This window comes from Ornithorhynchus anatinus, chromosome 16 (assembly GCF_004115215.2).
Source record: "Ornithorhynchus anatinus isolate Pmale09 chromosome 16, mOrnAna1.pri.v4, whole genome shotgun sequence".
NCBI lineage: Eukaryota > Metazoa > Chordata > Mammalia > Monotremata > Ornithorhynchidae > Ornithorhynchus > Ornithorhynchus anatinus.
Window position 1 is genome coordinate 879,930 of NC_041743.1, and position 18,917 is coordinate 898,846.

Consider the following 18,917-nt stretch of genomic DNA (forward strand, 5'->3'; position numbering starts at 1 on the left):
GAGGATGAAGACTGGGAGCCTCACGTAGGACAACCCGATGACCCTGTATCTCCCCCAGCGCTTAGAACGGTGCTCTGCACAGAGTAAGCGCTTAACAAGTACCAACACTAGTATTATTAGACCAGTGCTCTGCACAGAGTAAGCGCTCAAAACAATGGCAACTAAATAGAAGCAGGGTGATGTACATCTCATTAAACACAATAAATAGGTTGATGAAGCTATATACAGTCGAGCGGACGACTATTATTACTCTGTCTGGCTCTGGCCCCCCTGGCCCTTCCATTCGCTCTCCTCCGTCCCCTCCCCCCCCCCCCCGGTGTACAACCCTACCCCGGCTCTGGCCATCACGAATCCCCCCCATCACGCTCCCCCTCAACTCTCAGACTCCCCCTACTTTCTCCTCCCCCTCTCTCCGGTCTTTTCATTGGCTCAGTCGTATTTCCCGAGCGCTTACTAGGCGCAGGGCACCGGACTGCGCGCTTGGGGCCTGGTCCACAGAGAGGGCCCGATCCTGCCCGGCGACGGGCTCACCGTCCCAACGCGGGGGGAGCCGGCCAAGCGAAAGAGACTTTTTCATTAAAGAAGGGGCGCTGCCTCCCTTCCCTCTCCTTCTCTTGTCCTCCTCTGCCCTTCCGCCCTCCCCTTGGCCGGGCGCGAGTCGCACCCCTTCGGGGCGGGTTCCCCGTGGTTTCTTCGAACCGCGGCTCCCTATTCCTCCCAAGCTGAGGTGGCTCTGGGTCGGGTCTGGGAACCCCGCCCTCCCCGGTGACAAAACCGGCTCCCTCAGCCCCCAATTCGGTGCCCGAAGCTTGTTCCTTGGGCCCCCAAAGGCCGGGCCCGGCCGGCTGAGGCGAGGCCGCGCGGGCACGTGCGCGCGCCCCCCGCCCCCGCCATTTTCTTGGCCCACGGCAGGCGGCGCGCGGCCGCGGCCCGCGCTTTCCCCGCCGCGTGCGCGCCGCTGGCGGTGCGTGCGCGCCCCCGCCGCCGAAGCCCGCCCGTCCGTCAGAGGAGAGTTGGCGGGGCGAAGAAAGGAGGAGGGCGGGGAGAAGGCGAAGCGAGGGACGGGGACGACGTCTCGTCTGGGGCTTGTCAGCGGCCGGCGGGGACGAAGCTCCGTGCGGGCCCGGGCCTCGGCGGGACCGGCCGGGGCGGAGGGGGTCGGGCCGGGCCCGCCCCCGCAGACAATAGGCCCCCGAAGGGCTCCCCCGAAGTGGCTTCCATGGCGTCCCGCGGCCTGGGGGCCGGGCGGCCGGGACCGGCCGGGGAAGGCCGCTCTTGCTCGTCGCCAAGGGGCCCTCGGCTCCCGCGATGAGGCCCCGCCGTCTGTCCCGCTGAGCAGGTGAGCGCCCGCCGAGCCTCCCCGGGGACCGGCGCGGGAGGGAGGCCTCGACCCCGACCCCGACCCCGACCCCGGGGGTGACCCCCTCCCCCCCCGCCCCCGACCCGCGGAGGACGAGGGGGCGGAGGCAAACTTTGGGCCCCAACGGTTGCGGAGCCCCCTTTCCCCTCCCCGCCCTCGGGCCCGCCGACACAAAGCGGTTCCCACCTGTTGGGGCTCTGCCCTCCGGCCCCTTTGCCGGATTTAGCGGCCGATTCGTTGGCGAAAAAGGGGAGAGACGGGGGTCGTCGTCGTCCCCCGCCCCGGGTCTCCCCTCTGCAGATCTGCCCCGGAGGAGGCCCCGGCCCACGTGGGGGCCCGGGGGTCGCCTCGCTGCCACACTGCGCGACGCCCTGCGGCTCCCGCACACGGGACCGGCCGGATTTGCGGACGAGGGGGTCCGTCGAGCGGAAGGGGATGGGCTCCCGCTTCGCTCGGTAATCGTGTTGGTGTTCGTTTAAGCGCTTGCTACGGGCCGGGCACTGTTCTCAGCGCCGGGATGGATGCGGGGGGTCATCGGGTGGACCCCCGGGAGGCTCACGGTCTTCATCCCCATTTTCCAGATGAGATAACTGAGGCCCAGTGAAGTGACTTGCCCGCAGGCACCCAGCTGACAAGTGGCAGAGGCGGGATTCAAACCCGTGACCTCCGACTCCCAAGCCCGGGCTCCGGCCGCTGCGTCTCCACGCTGCGTCCCGGGACAGTGCTCTGCGCATAGTAGGCGCTCAGTAAATACGATTGAATGAATCAGAGAGTGAAGTCGCCTCCCCGACAAGGGGGCCGCTTTCTGCCTGGCCGTGGGGGGCAGCCACTTGTCAGCTGTGCGACTGTGGGCAAGTCACTTCACTTCTCTGGGCCTCAGTGACCCCTTCGGGAAAATGGGCATTAACTGTGAGCCTCACGTGGGACAACCTGATGACCCTGTATCTCCCCCGGCGCTTAGAACAGTGCTCTGCACGTAGGAAGCGCTTAACAAATACCAACATTATTATTATCCAGGAGGGCGTGGGGATGATGGGCCGATGGCCCTCTCGCCGACTGTCTCGGTGGGTGGATCGGTGGGACCCAACGAGAGGGGAAACCCTTCTGGAGCGCCGCTGGGGCTTTCTCTTTTTGTAAAAATGGTATTTATTAAGCGCTTACTATGTGCCAGGCACCGTACTGAGCCCTGGGGTAGATACAAGCTCAGCAGATTGGACCCAGGCCCTGTGCCGCATAGGGCTCACAGTCTTAACCCCCCCCATTTTACAGATGAGAGAACTGAGGCCCAGAGAAGTGAAGTGACTTCGGCAAGGTCACACAGCAGACAAGGGGAGGAGCCGGGGTTAGAACTCAGGTCCCTCTGACTCCCAGACCTGTGCTCTATCTATTAGGCCACACTGCTCCTCCGAGCTGCTTCTCTTTGGCTCCCAGGACGCGAGTTATCCCCGGGTTTCTGTAACTCTTTCCGGGTGCCCATACAAACCAAGCTGGGTGTCGTGTTTGGTGCTGGCGGCGAGGGTGGTACGTGCTGGCAGTCCAGGCCCGAAGGCTGAGGTCTAGGATGGCAGAGGGGGCCGTGGAGTCCACCTGAGGGTGAGCAGGGACTCTGCGTGGTCCAGCCCTTCGGTATCCCCCTCCCCACTGGGCCCTGGACCCTGTTTGATGATCGGGAGCTTGGCTCCCTCAGTGGCCCAGCCCTGAGGCTCCGGGGTCCCTCTCCCTGCATCTTTCTCCACTTTGGCCGTGCCCGGTTTTTGCCCTCGTACAGCACGTGCCAGGGGCCTAGGGATACACCCGCCCGTGTAGCCGCAGGTTGCCCTGTGCATGGTTTTCTCATGAAGGCACGGCGCAGGCTACTGGTGTACAGAGCACGGACGGATGGGCCACTGGCACACACTCCCTCTATCCCCCCGATCCCATTTTGGCGACCCTTCCCACCCCCCATTCTCAAGTGAGGCCTCCCTGCTCTCCCACGCCGGGCTACTGTGAAGGGTCATCGGCGCTGGCAGCCCAACGACCCGTCCCTCACGTACTGACACCGGGCACCCCTCGCTCTGACCATCAGCCAACCCTTCTCCATTTGTGGGGACGGTGGCCAGGATGTCCTGGGGACCGGTGTCTGGGGCATCCTAGCTTGGGGACCATCGGGACTGTCCCCTGTGAGCTCCAGATCGGAGGGAGGAAGACCGGGTAGCCAACAGGACCCTGTTCCCTCAGGCCGGCCGACCTGCCCGTTAAACGGTGCCGAGCCAGGGTTGCTCACGCACAAACTAGCCACTTGACGCCTCCGAATTCTGAGCCCCCAGGCTGGGTACCGGATTCCTACTGAGGAAGCGACCCTTCTCCGCCCAGGCACCTCCAAAGTCGTTCTTTCTGACCGAGACTACCCTTCTAGACTGTAAATGGCTCGTTATAGGCAGGGGACGAGGCTGCTGATTTTGTTGTATTCTACTCTCCCAAGCGCTTAGTATGTGCTCTGCACACGGTAAGCGTTCAGTAAATGTGATTGACCGAGATGGTCCAGGCTGCCCCTCTGCCCTGACACGTGTGGGCAGAAGAGTTTGCCCACACAACCCATCCACTCTGACATGAATGTGTGGGCAAGATGATCCCACTTCCCCTCCGTCCTGACACGTGTATGTGTGCGCGTGCGCTTGTGTGCACAAAACCGTCCACGCTTCCCTCCACCCTGATATGTGCGCAAGGGAGACTGCCCACACAGCCCCTCTGCCCCAGCGGGTATGTGGGCATTTGGCCAACTGGGATATAAATGCCCCACAAAATGAAATGTATATAAGAGTAACCCGAATGCTCCACGAAGTGAAAATGAAACGTCAATTGAATAACGTATATACTCCAGGGAGGATGGCTCTAAGTAAGCGCCTAAGTGCTAGAGATGGCTGATGGGTTTCGATGACTTGGGAGCCGGAGGAGGCTTGTTGAAGGAGATGGGCTTTCGGGAGGGATTTGAACGTGGGGTCGGTCGGGTTTGGGGAGCAACGAGGTTCGGAGGGGACGGAGGCCGGAGAGTCGAGGGCAAGGTGCAGCTAGAAGGTTGGCTTGGGAGGAGTGAAGACAGTGGGTTGGTGCGTAGCGGGAGAAGAGAGCAGATTGGCAAGGTTGGGGGAGTTGTTGGAAAGCCCTGAGGTGGGGGGGACAGGATGTGGAAGGACTCGGGGTGCCGGTGGAAGATTTTGGGGAACCGAGAAATGTGTGCTTAGGGAGGAACCCACAGTGAGGATGGTCAGGACCTCGGAGGAGGTCGGGGAGAGGCCGGGTTGAGAGGGAGGCTAGGGAGAGGCTGGGGGGAAGACCTGGTTTCCCAGTGACCCATCACCAGGTTCCTCACTCTCTCCCTCCTCAGGTTCTGCCCCTCTCTGCCCTACCTTTCCCGCCCTCAGGCTTTAACGGGTCTCGGACTGGTACGGGGTGGCCCGGTGCTCTGAGCTGATGCGCATGGGGGCTCAGAGCTTGGCATAGGGTTGCCCACCGGGGCCCTCGTCCCCACCAGGTCCTGGCTTCTCACCAAGGCCCAGAAGGTTCAGTCAGTAAATTCAGTTGATTGATTGATTTTTGCAGACCTTGGGGGCCTGGATTATCTAGGGAATTGGGAATTGTCTGAGTCACTTCGCTCTGTCCCCACCCAAGAGCTCTTCTGGGTGTGTCTGTGTATTGTGTGTGTGTGGTTCTGGGAACCAGGAGGCCTGGGTTCTAGGCCCAGGTCCGCTGTGGGTTCGAGAGATGGAACACGGCTTTGGGACCCGGGAGACTGAGGTTCTAGTCCTGGTGCTGCCCGTGGCTGGCAGTATGGGAAGACCACATATGCACTTGGCCCCAGGCCACACTCCTGCCCGCCTCCTCAACTCATTGCACCCTGTGCCCGTCCAGGCACGTGACGGGCAGGGACGAGAAGAGCGTGCGAGTGGTGCCGCACAGGCCACTAGTACTGGCATCAACTCTTGCGTGTGCAGTCTCAGTGGCCGGACCGAGGCTCTCCAGTCTTTTGTGCCGGAAGATGCTTTCGACCTTCCAACTTTCTTAGAAAGTTTCCTTCCAAGTGGAAACCTCACGCCCCTCAGGCCTCGGGACACAAGATGTGGCCGGGGGGGCCAACGGGGCTTGCGGTCAGTCTCCCCCTGCCCAGAAATGGGCCCACCCGATCGAGCGACTGTCAGGAGGCGATCGTTCCTCCAGGAGGTTGTGAGCAGAGCTGGGGGAGCGGCCCTGGGGGGCCTGGAGACTGGCGTCCTCGTAGCGAAGATTCTCCTCCTCTAGACTGTAAGCTCATTATGGGCAGGAAATAGGTCTGCTAATTATGTTGTATCGTACTCGCCGAAGTGCTTAGTGTGGTGCTCTGCACAGAGTAAGCGCTCAGCGAATACCACTGATCGACTGGTCTGCTGCTTTCTGTGTGGAGAAGATGCTGGGTAGCAGTTCCACTGCCAGGTCTGCAAGAGAATGGGCATGACAGTTGGCTAACTGGAGGCTTTGGATTCTGTGAAGAGTTTGTTTCTGCTACTCCGATAGCGGAAAGGGGTGGTGTATATTTTTTTTTTATGGTGCCTGGCTCTTACTGTGGGTCAAGCACTGTTCCAGGCTGGGGTAGACGCAAGATAATCAGGTCAGACACAGTCCCTGTCCCGCATACGGTCTCTTTCGGAGGGAGGAGGATTTAATCCCCATTTTCCAGATGAGGTAACTGAGGCCTAGAGAAGTTAAGTGACTTGCCCAAGGTCACAAAGCAGACAAGTGGCAGAGCCGGGATTAGAAACGAGGTCCTCTGACTCAGAGGCCGGTGCTCTTTCCACTAGGCTTCGTTCCTTCCCTTCTATGATGAACCTGAGAGCACCTGAAACTGAAATGAGGCCCTGGAGAGCTTGGTAGGCTTCCACCATCAGTCAATCAGTCAGTGGTATTTATCGAGCTCTTGCCGTGTGCAGAGCACGGTACTGAGCGCTTGGGAGGGCACAGTACGGTGGAGTTGGCAGACACGATCCCCGCCCACAGGGAGCTTACAGTCTAGAGTGGGAGATACACGTTAAAATCAGTCGTGAATCTGTCCGTAAGGGCTGTGGGCCTGAAGGTGGGGTGGATATCGAGTGCTCGAAGGGTACAGATCCCAGTGCAGAGGTGACACAGAAGGGAGAGGGAGCTGGGGGAAAAGTGGGCTGAATCGGGGAAGGCCTCTCAGTCAGGGCACCGACCAATCAGTCGTATTTATTGAGCGCTTACTGTTTGCAGAGAACTGTACTAAGCGCTTGGGGGAGTACGGTTTAACAATAAAACCATGGCAGACACCGTGTAGACACTGTGTACCCCAGCGGTCCACAGGCCATAGGAGGCCAGCAGAGTGCTCCGAAAGCCCCTTGAGGTCAGGGAGGGGGACTCCCAGCTCTGTTGGACTCTCCCAGATGCCAGTACGGCGCTCTGCACAAAGTAAGAATTGAATTGATGGGTTGCACACAATCGGCGTCCGGTAGAACGCTCTGCTGGCGGCGGGAGCCCAGTACAGTCCTTGGCTCCTGATCCCACCTCAGCTAGGAGACTTTGGGCCCGTACCTGGAGGAAGGATGTCTTCGGGAACGTCGGTTGCGGGGAGTAGCGGAGTGGGGCCGAACCTCCGAAGGCGCCGGTAATCTGGGCTTCTTGACGCAGGAGGAATATTTGATTTCAAAAGGGAAACGTCAAATAGTGCAGGGATGGTACCGTCACCCCTGTTTTCCTCGTGAACGCCTAGAAGTCATCTTTGTTGGTATAAATGAGATCATTTAGCCTAATTAGTTCTGAGCTTAATTAGCAGTAATTATCCCAACATGGGAGTAATATCCGAGCAGGAAGTGCCGAGTCCTCGATTAGCTAAGATCTCTAATTGGTGTTACAATATTGTAATTAAAGCGTGTTTAGACGCCTCTGCCTCGGCGAGCGATTTGTTTCATGACTGATTAAACAGGGGGACCGGGCTGTGAGGCTGCCGTGTGCGTCGTGGACCGCGGGGCGGGGGACACATCTGGGAGAAGGGCGGGAGGGAGGTAGCGTGGCCTGGTGGAGTCCGGAGTCCCAGCTGGACCCCGGCCTGTTCTGAGATCTCAAGCAGGTGGCCTAACCTCTCTGGGCCTCAGGTTGCTCATCTGGAAAATGGGGATAAGAGCCCTGAAGGGAACGGGGACTGTGTCTGCCCCAGCCCTCGGTCCAGTGCTTGGCACCAGGGAAGCACAACGGTCATAATAATAATGATAAATCCAGGGACGGGGACAGCCTAGGCCAGTTGGGCGGTGGGGGCGGGTTCGGGATGTACCCCCGCGGGAAGCCCGAGGCAGACGGAGGTGACCTAACAGCCCACCTCCTCCGGGAGGTCTTCCCCACTCCATTTCCAATCCCCACAGTGGCATTGGCCCACCAGCCGCTCTTCCCCCGGTGAATTAGGATCCTGCCCTCAGCACTCGGGTGTACGCGTAGATTTATTCGTGATTCAGCCATTTCACCCTGTTTGTCATATCCTGGATCTTCCTCCTTTTTCTGTCTGGAAGTCATTCAGCTGCGTCGGTCTCCTCTGTTAAACCATGAGCTCCTTAAGGCCGGAGGCCGTGTGGACGGCTTAGCCTAGTGGAGAGAGCACGGACTGGGAGTCGAGGGGACCCGGGTTCTTAACCCGGCTTCACTGGTCTGCTGTGTGACCTCGGGCAAGTCGCTTCACCTCTCTGGGCCTCAGTTCCCTTATCGACAAGATGGAGATTCAATATCTGTTCTCCTTCCTACTTAGAGCCTACTTAGAGCCTACTGATTATCTTGTATCTACCCTAGCGCTTAGTATAGTGCTGGGCACATGATAAGTGCTCAACAAATACCCCAGATACTTTCCCAGTTGCTTAGGACAGAACCCTGCACTTGGGTACTCAGAAAATGCCACTGAAGGATTGAGGGATGGGTGAGTGGATGGAGGGACCGGGTGGATAATCATCATCACTGGAATATTTGGCGAGCTCTCACTTGGGGCCAGGCGTTGTACTAAACGTTGAGGTAGATCTAAGGTAATGAGGTCAGACACAGTCCCTGAGCCGTGTGGGACTCAGAGTCTAAGTAGCGGGGAGAGCAGGTATCGAATCCCCATTTTACAGATGAGGAAGCGGAGGAACAGAGAACTGAAATGACTCGCCTACGGTCACACATCAGGTGAGGGATGGAGGCGGGATTAGAATTCAGGTCCTTGGACTTCCAAGCCCGTCCTCTTTGCACTAGGAGGGTGGAGGGATGGAGGGAAATCCAATTGGCGAGGGATAAGTCTGACTGGCTCGTTAGGCCTTCGGAGCATCCCGGTAGTATTGGAACGGGGGGTGTTCCGGTGTCCCCCATTCACCATAGTCTCCGCAACGCCAGTGGTCGATAATTTTTTTTTTTTATGATATTAAAGCGATTCCTATGTGCCAGGCACTGTACTAAACGCTGAGGTAGATACAAGCTATTCAGATGGGACACAGTCCAGGTCCCCTATAGAGTTCACAGTCTTAAACCCCTTTTTCCTGATGAGGTAACTGAGGCACAGAGAAGTTAAGTGACTGGCCCAAGGGCCCAGAGCAGACAAGTAGTGGAAGCAGGATTAGATCCCAAGCCCTTCTGACTCCCAGGTCCGTGCTTTATCCACTAGGCCACGTTGCTTCTCACATAATGGTTAAGTGTGTGCCAGGTGCTAACCATTGTGCTAGGCAATGGGAGGGGTGGCATGGGCGTAATCAGAGCAGGCACAGAGGGGTGGCCTTGGTGCATAATGACAATGGTAACGGAGGGGTTGATGTTTCTGGAGCCCCATGCCACGTGCTAAGGCATCCCGGGGCTCGCGGTCAAGGAGGGGCAGGGGCGTTTCTTTGCCCTTTGACGCTCCGGCTGTACCCGGCCCCTCGTCGGTTTCCCGGCCCACCTCTCTGGCTGGAAAATTCGAGCTTCCCACCTCCCCCTGGCCAAACGTGGGGATTTCCCCTCTGAACGAGGGATTAGGTACACACCCCTCCCCGGCACGTAGCCCGGGCCGGAGAACGGTTTCAGATTTGTGGTCTTTGGTTGCTTGGGGAGGATTCTGGATTTTGTGGCTAGTGGCAGCCCTGGAAGTTTGGACTTTGAAGTGTCTGGTGACCAGAGGACGGTCCTGGATTTGGTGGCCTCTAGTTGCCCAGGAAGAACTCGGGATTCCCAGGACGTCAGTGACTTGGGAAGGGGCTGGGATTTTGTGGTCTTTGGTAGCAGCCACTGGAAGTCCACCACTGGAAGTCCACAGGGTGGAACAGGCTCGTGTTGGTCCCGGGGCCGGGCTCCGGAGCGGGGAAGGAAAAGGCATTTTCCCGTTCCGCAGCGAACGCGGAGCGGAGCTCCAGGCCCCGGAGCATCTGTGAGTAAGGCCTCGTAACCAGAAGGGAGGAGCTGTGGCTTCGGGTAAAAGCCACAGAGGAAGTGAAGGACGTTCCTGCCTTCCTGTCTGTGGGTTGAAGATTCTACGCTGGCACAACTGCCCGGCTCCGAGTCCTCTCCGAGGAATCGACTGCCGGTCCCTGGGTCCGGCGAAGCACTGGCTTCCAGCTGTGGGAGGGGAGCATTTGAATGTGATGATAATAATAACTGTGGTGTTTAAGTGCTTACTATGTGCCAGGCACTGTATTAAGCGCTGGGGTGGATACAAGCAAATCAGGATGGACACAGTCCCTGTCCCACGTGGGCTCACAGTCTCAATCCCCATTTTACAGATGAGGTAACTAAGGCACAGTGAAGTGACTTGCCCAAGGCCACACAGCAGACAAGCGGTGGAGCCGGGATTAGAACCCATGACCTCCAGACACCCAGGCCCGGGCTTTATCTACTCCTCCATGCTGCTTCTCATGAATGAGAGTGTCTTCAAAGGGCGTCTGTGTGTGCAGCATGCCTGGGATTTCTCCCTGAATTTCTCCATCACCGTGGCGGGTCTCTGACCCTGGGGACCCCCGGGGACCCCCGGGGACTCCTTGGGGGTCACCGACCCTGGGCCCCCGGAAGCCCGGAGCCTCTTCAGGAGGGACGGGAGGGTGGGGGTGGAGGAGAAGATGAAGCCTGAGCAGTGGGGAGGCCCAGGGGGCTTTGGAGGCTGAGGATAAAACCCTAGGATTATTGAAGACGCAGATAAGGTTTCAGAACACTTGCAGGGGGAGGAGTGGGGAAGGAGTTAGTAGTGGGGTACGGAGTTAGAACAGTTCCTGCTTAGTGAGAAGGGATGGGAAGGCGGAATGAAGAGGAGAATGGGATCCGGACAAAGAGGAGGAGGAGGAGATGGGGGTGAGTGGGTTAGCTAGAGGGAGGGGGAGATGGAGAGGCAAGATTTAGAAAGGAAGGGTCAGATGGTTGGGCGCTTTTTTTTTTTTTTAAATGTATGAAGTACTTTGTATCAAACACTGGCTTAGATACAAGATAATCAGGTTGGACACAGTCCCTGTCCCACATATAGGGTCGTAGTCTAAATCGGAAGCGGGGAGGATTTAATCCCCATTTTACAGATGAGGTAAGTGAGGCACAAAGAAGTAGCAAGCAGTTGGCAGGTTCGGGTTTAGAATCCATAGCCTTTGACTCCCAGGCCTGGGCGCTTTCCACTAGGCCACGCTCCTTGGGGTGCGGGGAAACACACTTGCTCATGCACACACTCACTCTCACTCACACTCATTCACACCCACTCACACTCACACAGAGCTTCAGGGACTGGGATCAGGGCAGCTGTGGGAACAAATCAAATGAGCTGAGGAACAATGCTCTGACCAGCACAGACATCCAGTAAATGCTATTGATCGGCGGGGGGGTGGGGTGGTGGTTGATCGATCGATTGAAGGAATAGGCTTGCCTGGGGCCGTGGCATTCTGGTTCACGGTGCCCAGAATATTTCTGAGGGCTTGACTCGGGCACAGGGGACAGGAGAGTTGGGGGAGATGGAACTGGTTAGCTGATCAGGGCATGGACCAGGAGGTGGGTAAGGTAATCCATCAGGAGACTTGGCCGGGGGGGAGGGGGGCAACCAGAAGTGGGCCAGAGTAATAATAATAATAATAAGTATGGTATTTGCTAAGCGCTTACTACGTACCAGGGACTGTACTAAGCTCTGGGGTGGATACAAGGAAACTGTGTTGGACCCAGCCCCTGGCCCACGTGGGGCTCACAGCCTCGAACCCCATTTTACAGAGGAGGTAACTGAGGCACCGAAAAGTGAAGTGACTCGCCCAAGGTCACACAACAGACAAGTGGCGGAGCCGGGATTAGAACCCATGACCTTCTGACTCCCAGGTCCATGCTCTATCCACTGTGCCGTGCGGCTTTCAGCCTAGTCCGGGAGACAGATGCTAAAACATATTACAAGTAGGAGGAGTAATAAAGTATAGTAACTCCTCCTCTAGACTGAAAGCTCCTTCTTTTTTATGGTATTGTTAAGCGTTGATTATGCGTCAGGCACCGTACTAAGCACTGGGGTGGATAGATGCTAGATGCTCACAGTCTTAATCCCCATTTTACCTAGATGAGGTAACTGAGGCAGGGAGAAGTTAAGCGTCTTGCCCAGGATCACACAGCAGAGCAGTGGCAGAGTCAGGATTAAACCCAGATCTTCTGACCGCCTTGTGGGCAGGGAAGGTATCTTCCAACCCTGTCTTATTGTAGTCTCCCAAGTTCTTAGTACAGTGCTCTGCATCCAGTAAGTGCTCAGTACATACCACTGATTGATTGGTCATGGGTTCGAATTCTGACTCTGCTGCTTGTCAGCTGTGTCACTGTGGGCAAGTCACTTAACTTCTCTGGGCCTCAGTTACCTCATCTGTAAAATGGGGATTAAGACTGCGAGCCTCACGTGGGACAACCTGATTGCCCTGGTATCATAGCCCAGCGTTTAGAACGGGGCTCTGCACGTGGTAAGCGCTTAACAAATACCAACATTATTATCATTATATTACTATATTATATTAATAATAATAGTGTTGGTATTTGTTAAGCGCTTACCACGTGCAGAGCCCCGTTCTAAGCGCCGGGGGATGCAAGGTGATCAGGTTGTCCCACGTGGGGCTCACAGTTTTAATTATTATTATTTAGGAATGGACTTGTGTGCCGCTGGGGGATTGAGTGACCAAGTTCTAAGATGATGATGTGGTAGTACTAAATTCTCGGCTGGGGGAATTGAATGGGGAGAGGTGAATCAGGAATGACCTTCTGGAGGAGATGGGCTCTCAGAATCAATGAGTCAATCAGTGGTATTTATTGAGTGCTTACTGTGGGCAGAGCACTGATCTGAACACTTGGGAGAGTACAATACAATGGAATTGGTAGACACGTTTCCCGCCCACAGCCAGTTTACAGTCTACAGATGGGTTTTATAGATGGGGAGAACTCTGGTCTGCTGGAGAAGCAGCATGGCCTAGGGGAAAGAGCCTGGGCCTGGGAGTCAGTGGCCCTGAGTTCTAATTTCAGCTCGCCGTGTACCTGCTGTGTGACCTCGGGCAAGTTACTTAACTTTTCTGGGCCTCGGATCCATCCTCTGTGTAATAGAGATTCGATCCTGTTCCCTCCTGCTTCGACTTTGAGCCCCATGTGAGACCGGGACTATGTGTGGTGTGTGTATATATATAATATATATAATATATATATACTATAAGAAAAGCAGTGTGGCTCAGTGGAAAGAGCACAGGCTTGGAAGTCAGAGGTCATGGGTTCAAATTCCAGCTCAGCCACTTGTCAGCTATGTGACTTTGGGCAAGTCCCTTAACTTCTCTGTGCCTTAGTTACCTCATCTGTCAAATGGAGATTAAGACTGTGAGCCCCATGTGGGACAACCTGATCACCTTGAATCCTCCCCAGCGCTTAGAATAGTGCTTTGCAACATAGTAAGTGCTTAAATGCCCTTATTATTATTTATATAATAATACATACATACATATATATATATATCTACCCTAGTGCTTAGAACAAAGTTTGGCGAAATAGTAAGTACTTTACAAGTACCATAATTTTTTTTATGAAAGGAGTGGGAGTGTGAGCAAGCATTTATGTATATAACCCTAATTTATTTCAATGTCTTTTTCCCCCTCTAGACTGTAAACTCCTTAAGGGCAGGAAATGTGTCTACCAACTCTGTTGTATGCTCGCATGCCCTGAGTACAGTGCTCTGCACACAGTAAGTGCTCAATAAATATCATTGATTGACTGAGGCAGGAGAGATAAAAGCAAAGTAAGAAGGTTGGTGTAGAGGAGCCAAGGGTGTTGTCTGGATTGTAGTGGGAGAGGAACAAGGATAGGGAGAAAGCTGACAGAGGATTTTAAAGCTAAGGGTCAAAAGTCTGGCTTCTTGATGAGGGGGCAAATGGGCAATCTTTGTGGGTTTTCGAGGAGTGGGGAGATGTGTGCACAATGATGTTTTAGGAAAAGGATCCGGGCATCAGCGTGCAATATGGACTGAAGAGGGGAGAGACTGGGGGCAGGGAGATTAGGGAGGAGGTTGCCGCGGGCATCGAGCTGGGGTTGCACTAGTGCCCGGGACCAGCATTGCTGGGAGCGGAAGAGGTGGATCTTGCAATGTTGTGAAGAAAATGCGAGTCCGTTTTTGAGTAGGGGTTGTCTCTTTTTGTTGTCGAATTGTACTTTCCAAGCACTTAGTACAGTGCTCTGCACTCAGTCAGTGCTCAATAAATACGATTGAATGAATGCAAATGCCCACGGGATCTGGTCACTGACAGAATTATGGGGGTGGAGATGGGGCGGATGGTGGTGGTGTCAAATGGGAGGGGAAGGTGAGGGAGGAGAGGATTTGGGAGGGAAGATGAGGAATTCAGTCCTTAGAAAAGTCTCAAGGCCTCCTCAGTTTCATAATCTGTGAAATGGGGCTGATGACCCGCCCTTCCCCCTGCCACTCAGGGATGTGTTGAGCACAGGAGGAGAAGAGCATTGATGGGGAAAGTGAATTGATAGATCAATAAATCAATGGTATTGAGCACCTACCAGGTGCTTGGGAGCATCAAAATACAACAGAGTCGGTACACATGACGAGAAGCAGTCTGGCCTGTGGGAGTCGGGAGGACCTGGCTCCTATCCCAGATCTGCCACTGTCTTCTGTGTGACTTTGGGCAAGTCACTTCACTTCTCTGGGCCTCATTTACCTCATCTATAAAATGGGGATTAAGACTGTGAGCCCCAGGGGACGGGGACTGTGTCCAACATAATTAGTTCGTACTACCAGTGCTAAGTTCAGTGCCTGGTACAGAATAAGCTCTTAACAAATACCATTTAAAAAAAAAAATGTTCCCTGCCCGCAAAGAGTTTACAATCTAGAGCCAGAGACAGACATTAAAATTAATTATGGCTATGTACGTAAGTGCTGTGGGGCTGAGGGTGGAGTGAATACAGGGTGTAAATCCACAAGCAAGGGCAGCGCAGAAGCGAGTGGGTATATAGGAGATGAGGGCTTAGTCAGGGAAGACATCTTGGAGGTGATGAGATTTTAATAAAGACTTGAAGGTGGGGAGAGTGGTGGTCTGTCGAAAATGAAGGAGGAAGAGGGTCCAGGCTAGAGGGAGAACGTGGGTAAGGGGTTGGTTGGCGACGAGAGAGACGAGATTTGAACAGTGGAGGGACCCGACACTGCCATGCTGAGAACCTGAGTGTCTTTGCCGTTCATTCAATCGTATTTATCGAGCGCTTACAATGTGCAGAGCACTGGACTAAGCGCTCGGAATGTACAGTTCAGCAACAGAAGAGGCAATCCCTGCTCAACGAGGGGCTGACGGTCAAAACGGTGAGCCGGTGAGCAGGCAGCCGGGATCCTGTGTCCCCCATTGCCTCCTGGCACTGCCAGTGGCCTGGGGGCCCAGAAGGCTGGTCAGGCTGCGGTCTCAGGACCCGCTGACCCAGTGCCCGCTGTTGTGGCCAGCAGGGCTCGGGCAGTAAAAGGGGGAATACCCCGAGAGACGGGGACCGCCTCTAATCGCCTCTTGTCTGCTGAGGGAACTTTACTTCTCTGGGTCTCGGTCACCTCACTTGTAAAATGGAGTTTGAGACTGTGAGCCCCACGTGGATGAGGGACTGTGTCCAAACAGATTTGCTGGTATCCACCCCAGTGCTTAGTACAGTGCTTGGCACATAGTAAGGGCTTAGCAAATAGCATTATTATTATTAATAATAATTCCCACCTGTGTATTCTTTCCTGGCACTTAATACAGTATTCCACACACAGTAAGCACTTAATAAATACTATTATTACTAACAATATGACGACTAGGCGGAGCTGGTTGTGATGGGCCAAGCCTCTAGGACAGTAGGCTACCATGGAGATGGCAGTGGCTGGCTCGTGTCCACCCGTGAGTGGCGGGACGGGACTGTACGCTCGTGGAACGCCTTGGTGACACTCAAACTCCAGGAGCGGGACTGCGGGCAGGGGCCTGGGAACGGGGAGGCTCCAAATTCACCCCAGATGGCCAGGTCCTTGGTGGAGCAGTTGAGAGTCCCTCAAAAAGCCACGTCTGTCCCGGCCACAGGGACCACTTGAAATGGCCGAGCACCCTTGAACTCTCAGTGGCCAGCGTTTTGGCCAGCGTTTTGTCTTTGTTTGAGGTCCCGCTTGGTGGTTGAGGAAGGGAAGCCGAGCCTGGGGCCACCAGCGGGTGATTCTGTGTTTAGGTGTGGTGATTGGGGGTATGGAGGGGGCTGTTTCTGTGACAACAGGGGTACAGAGCCCTGTCCTGGGGGCCTGTACTGAGGGCCTGCTGTGTGCTGAGCGCTGAATTGAGTGCCTGCTGTGTGCAGAGCCCTGGGCTGCAGTCCTGCCCTTGATAATCTTAAAATTGGTGGAGAATGGAGGAGGCAGAGAATGGCTGGATGATTTCTGCTACAGGGGCTTGGGCACCAGCATATCCCACCCAGCTTGGCTGCTCCTGGTTTATCCTGGACCTAAGATGACTCCACGGTGATTCAGCTGGCCAGTTCAGAGTCGGATTCACAACTGGATTTGGATTCTGGGGCCTTGTCACCTGGAGACCGAAGCGGGGTGGTGTGCTGGTTTCCGCTGCTCCATTCTCGATCTGCTACCCTGCTCCAGGATACGACCAGGATACAGGAACTGGGGTCGGAATGCCGGTCTGTCAGCCAGGATCTGGGAACTGGGGTCGGATCACCGGTCCGTCAGCCAGCGTCCAGGAACTGAGGTCGGATCACTGGTCCGTCAGCCAGGATCCAGGAGCTGGGGTCAGAACGCCGATCTGTCAACCAGGATACAGGAGCTGGGGTCGGAACACCGGTCCGTCAGCCAGGATTCAGGAGCTGGGGTCAGAACGCCGGCCTGTCGGCTGGGATCAAAATGCCGGCCTTGTCAGCCAGCATCTGGGAGACGGGGTCGGAACACTGGTCTGTCAACCAGGATCTGGGAGCTGGGGTCGGAATGCCAGTGCGTCAGCCAGGATCCGGGAGCTGGGGTCGGAACACCCGTCTGCCAGCCGGGATCTGGGAGCTGGAGTTGGAATGCCAGTCAGTCAGCCAGGATTTGGGACCCGGGAGTCGATGGCTGAATTCTGCTACCCAGGCAATGCACTGACCAGTGAGGTTGGAAACCAGGCCCAAGGGGCCCACTTGTTCTCAGGAAGACAAACGGTGTGGTCAGAGGTGGGCACTGGGCTTCAAACTGAACTGACCAATTGCCACCTACAACTTCTGGAGCAGTCCTGCCCAGACTCAGTGCCGCAGAGCAGAGCCGTTTCGCCGACACGACGAAGCAAAGCGTCAGGTGGGCAGCAGCGTCGGACGGCTCAGACTGGCCCTCGACAATAATGGATAATAATAATAATAATAATAATAATCAGGCCCGGGGAGACTAGGAGGACGTGGGCTTTGAGAAGAAACCTCCGTGACCCGGCAGCAAGGGCCATGCCAGTCCACTTCGTGGGTGTGTCAGAAGCATCTGTCAGTCAGTTATGTATATTAAGCGCCTCTTGGGCGTCTAGCTCCATGTGGAGAGCACCGTACTAAGTGCTTGGGAAAGTACCACAAAAGGGACACAGTCAGGGGTAGAGACTGGTAGGAAAGAGAGGGGACCAAGAGAAAAAACAATGCTGCAGGTGTGATGGGAGAGGTACCTGGCAGAATAAAGTCCCTGATAAACAGATTTGCTGCTTTGAACCCTTCGTAAAGTGGATGTTATCTTCTTAACCCCACTATGCAGGTGGGAAGACCGACAGCCTCCCGTTCAGTCGGGCCTAGCCAGGTGGGCCGCTTGGGCGAAAGGCCTTGTAGCACGAGGCTTAGCTTTCCGACTTAGCCCACAGGTGGGAACTGGAACCCGGTCGTCCCAGAATCCCGGCCCAGGAGAGGGTTTGGGGGGGGCCCGAGTGGCGAGGCCGGACCGAAGGATGGACGAGGGCAGGAGGAGGGCCACGTGCAGACCTCTCAGGACCCAGGGAGTTCCCACCAACTCCCTGGGTGTTTCTCAGCGAGTGCCCGGCAACCCCAGGCGAGGGTCTCGTGCTCCCTCTGCCTTGCGCTCCCCTGAAACCACCGCGATACCCTTTACGTGTGACCTCGCCCGTCCGTGTTACTCCGCGCGGCCTGCATCTCGTCGACGATCTCTCTCTCCCCCCGCCCCGTTAGCCAAGCTGTTGCCGAACTGTCCGTTCCAAGCGCTTAGTCCGGTGCTCTGCACATAGTAATCGCTTAACAAATACCAACATTATTTTTATGATTAACAGTGCTCTGCACCTAGTAAGCGCTTAACAAATACCAAAATTATTACTATTATTAACAGCGCTCTGCACCTAGTAAGCGCTTAACAAATACCAACATTATTATTATGATTAACAGCGCTCTGCACCTAGTAAGCGCTTAACAAATACCAGCATTATTTTTATGATTAACAGCGCTCTGCACCTAGTAAGCGCTTAACAAATACTAGCATTATTTTTATGATTAACAGTGCCCTGCACCTAGTAAGCGCTTAACAAATACCAACATTATTACTGTGATTAACAGTGCTCTGCACCTAGTAAGCGCTTAACAAATACTGTCAAACGGCAGGGACTGTCTCTATCTGTTGCCGACTTGTTCATTCCAAGCGCTTAGTACAGTGCCCTGCACATAGTAAGCGCTCAATAAATACTATTGAATGAAAATACCAACATTATTATTATGATTAACAGCGCTCTGCACCTAGTAAGAGCTTAACAAATACCAACATTATTATTATGATGGAGAAGCAGCGTGGCTCAGTGGAAAGAGCACGGGCTTTGGAGTCAGGGCTCATGAGTTCGAATCCCAGCTCTGCCACTTGTCAGCTGTGTGACTGTGGGCAAGTCACTTCACTTCTCTGGGCCTCAGTTCCCTCATCTGTAAAATGGGGATTAAAAGTGTGTGAGCCCCACGTGGGACATCCTGATTCTCCTGTGTCTACCCCAGTGCTTAGAACAGTGCTTGGCACATAGTAAGCGCTTAACAAATACCAACATTATTATTATTATTATTATGATTAACAGTGCTCTGCACATAGTAAGCACTTAAATACCCAAATTATCATTAACAGTGCTCAGCACATAAGCGCTTA

General features: G+C 55.2%; 1 protein-coding gene across 1 annotated transcript in view; it reads left to right on the top strand.

Moving 5' to 3' along the window:
• The first annotated feature begins 985 nt into the window (after nucleotides 1-985).
• The window catches only part of BCL9 (BCL9 transcription coactivator), a 37,718-nt gene continuing 19,786 nt past the window's right edge, over nucleotides 986-18,917 (top strand). Inside the window, 1 exon segment of the mRNA XM_029081273.2 lies at nucleotides 986-1,339. The gene's annotated coding sequence lies outside the window, so the exon portion shown is untranslated.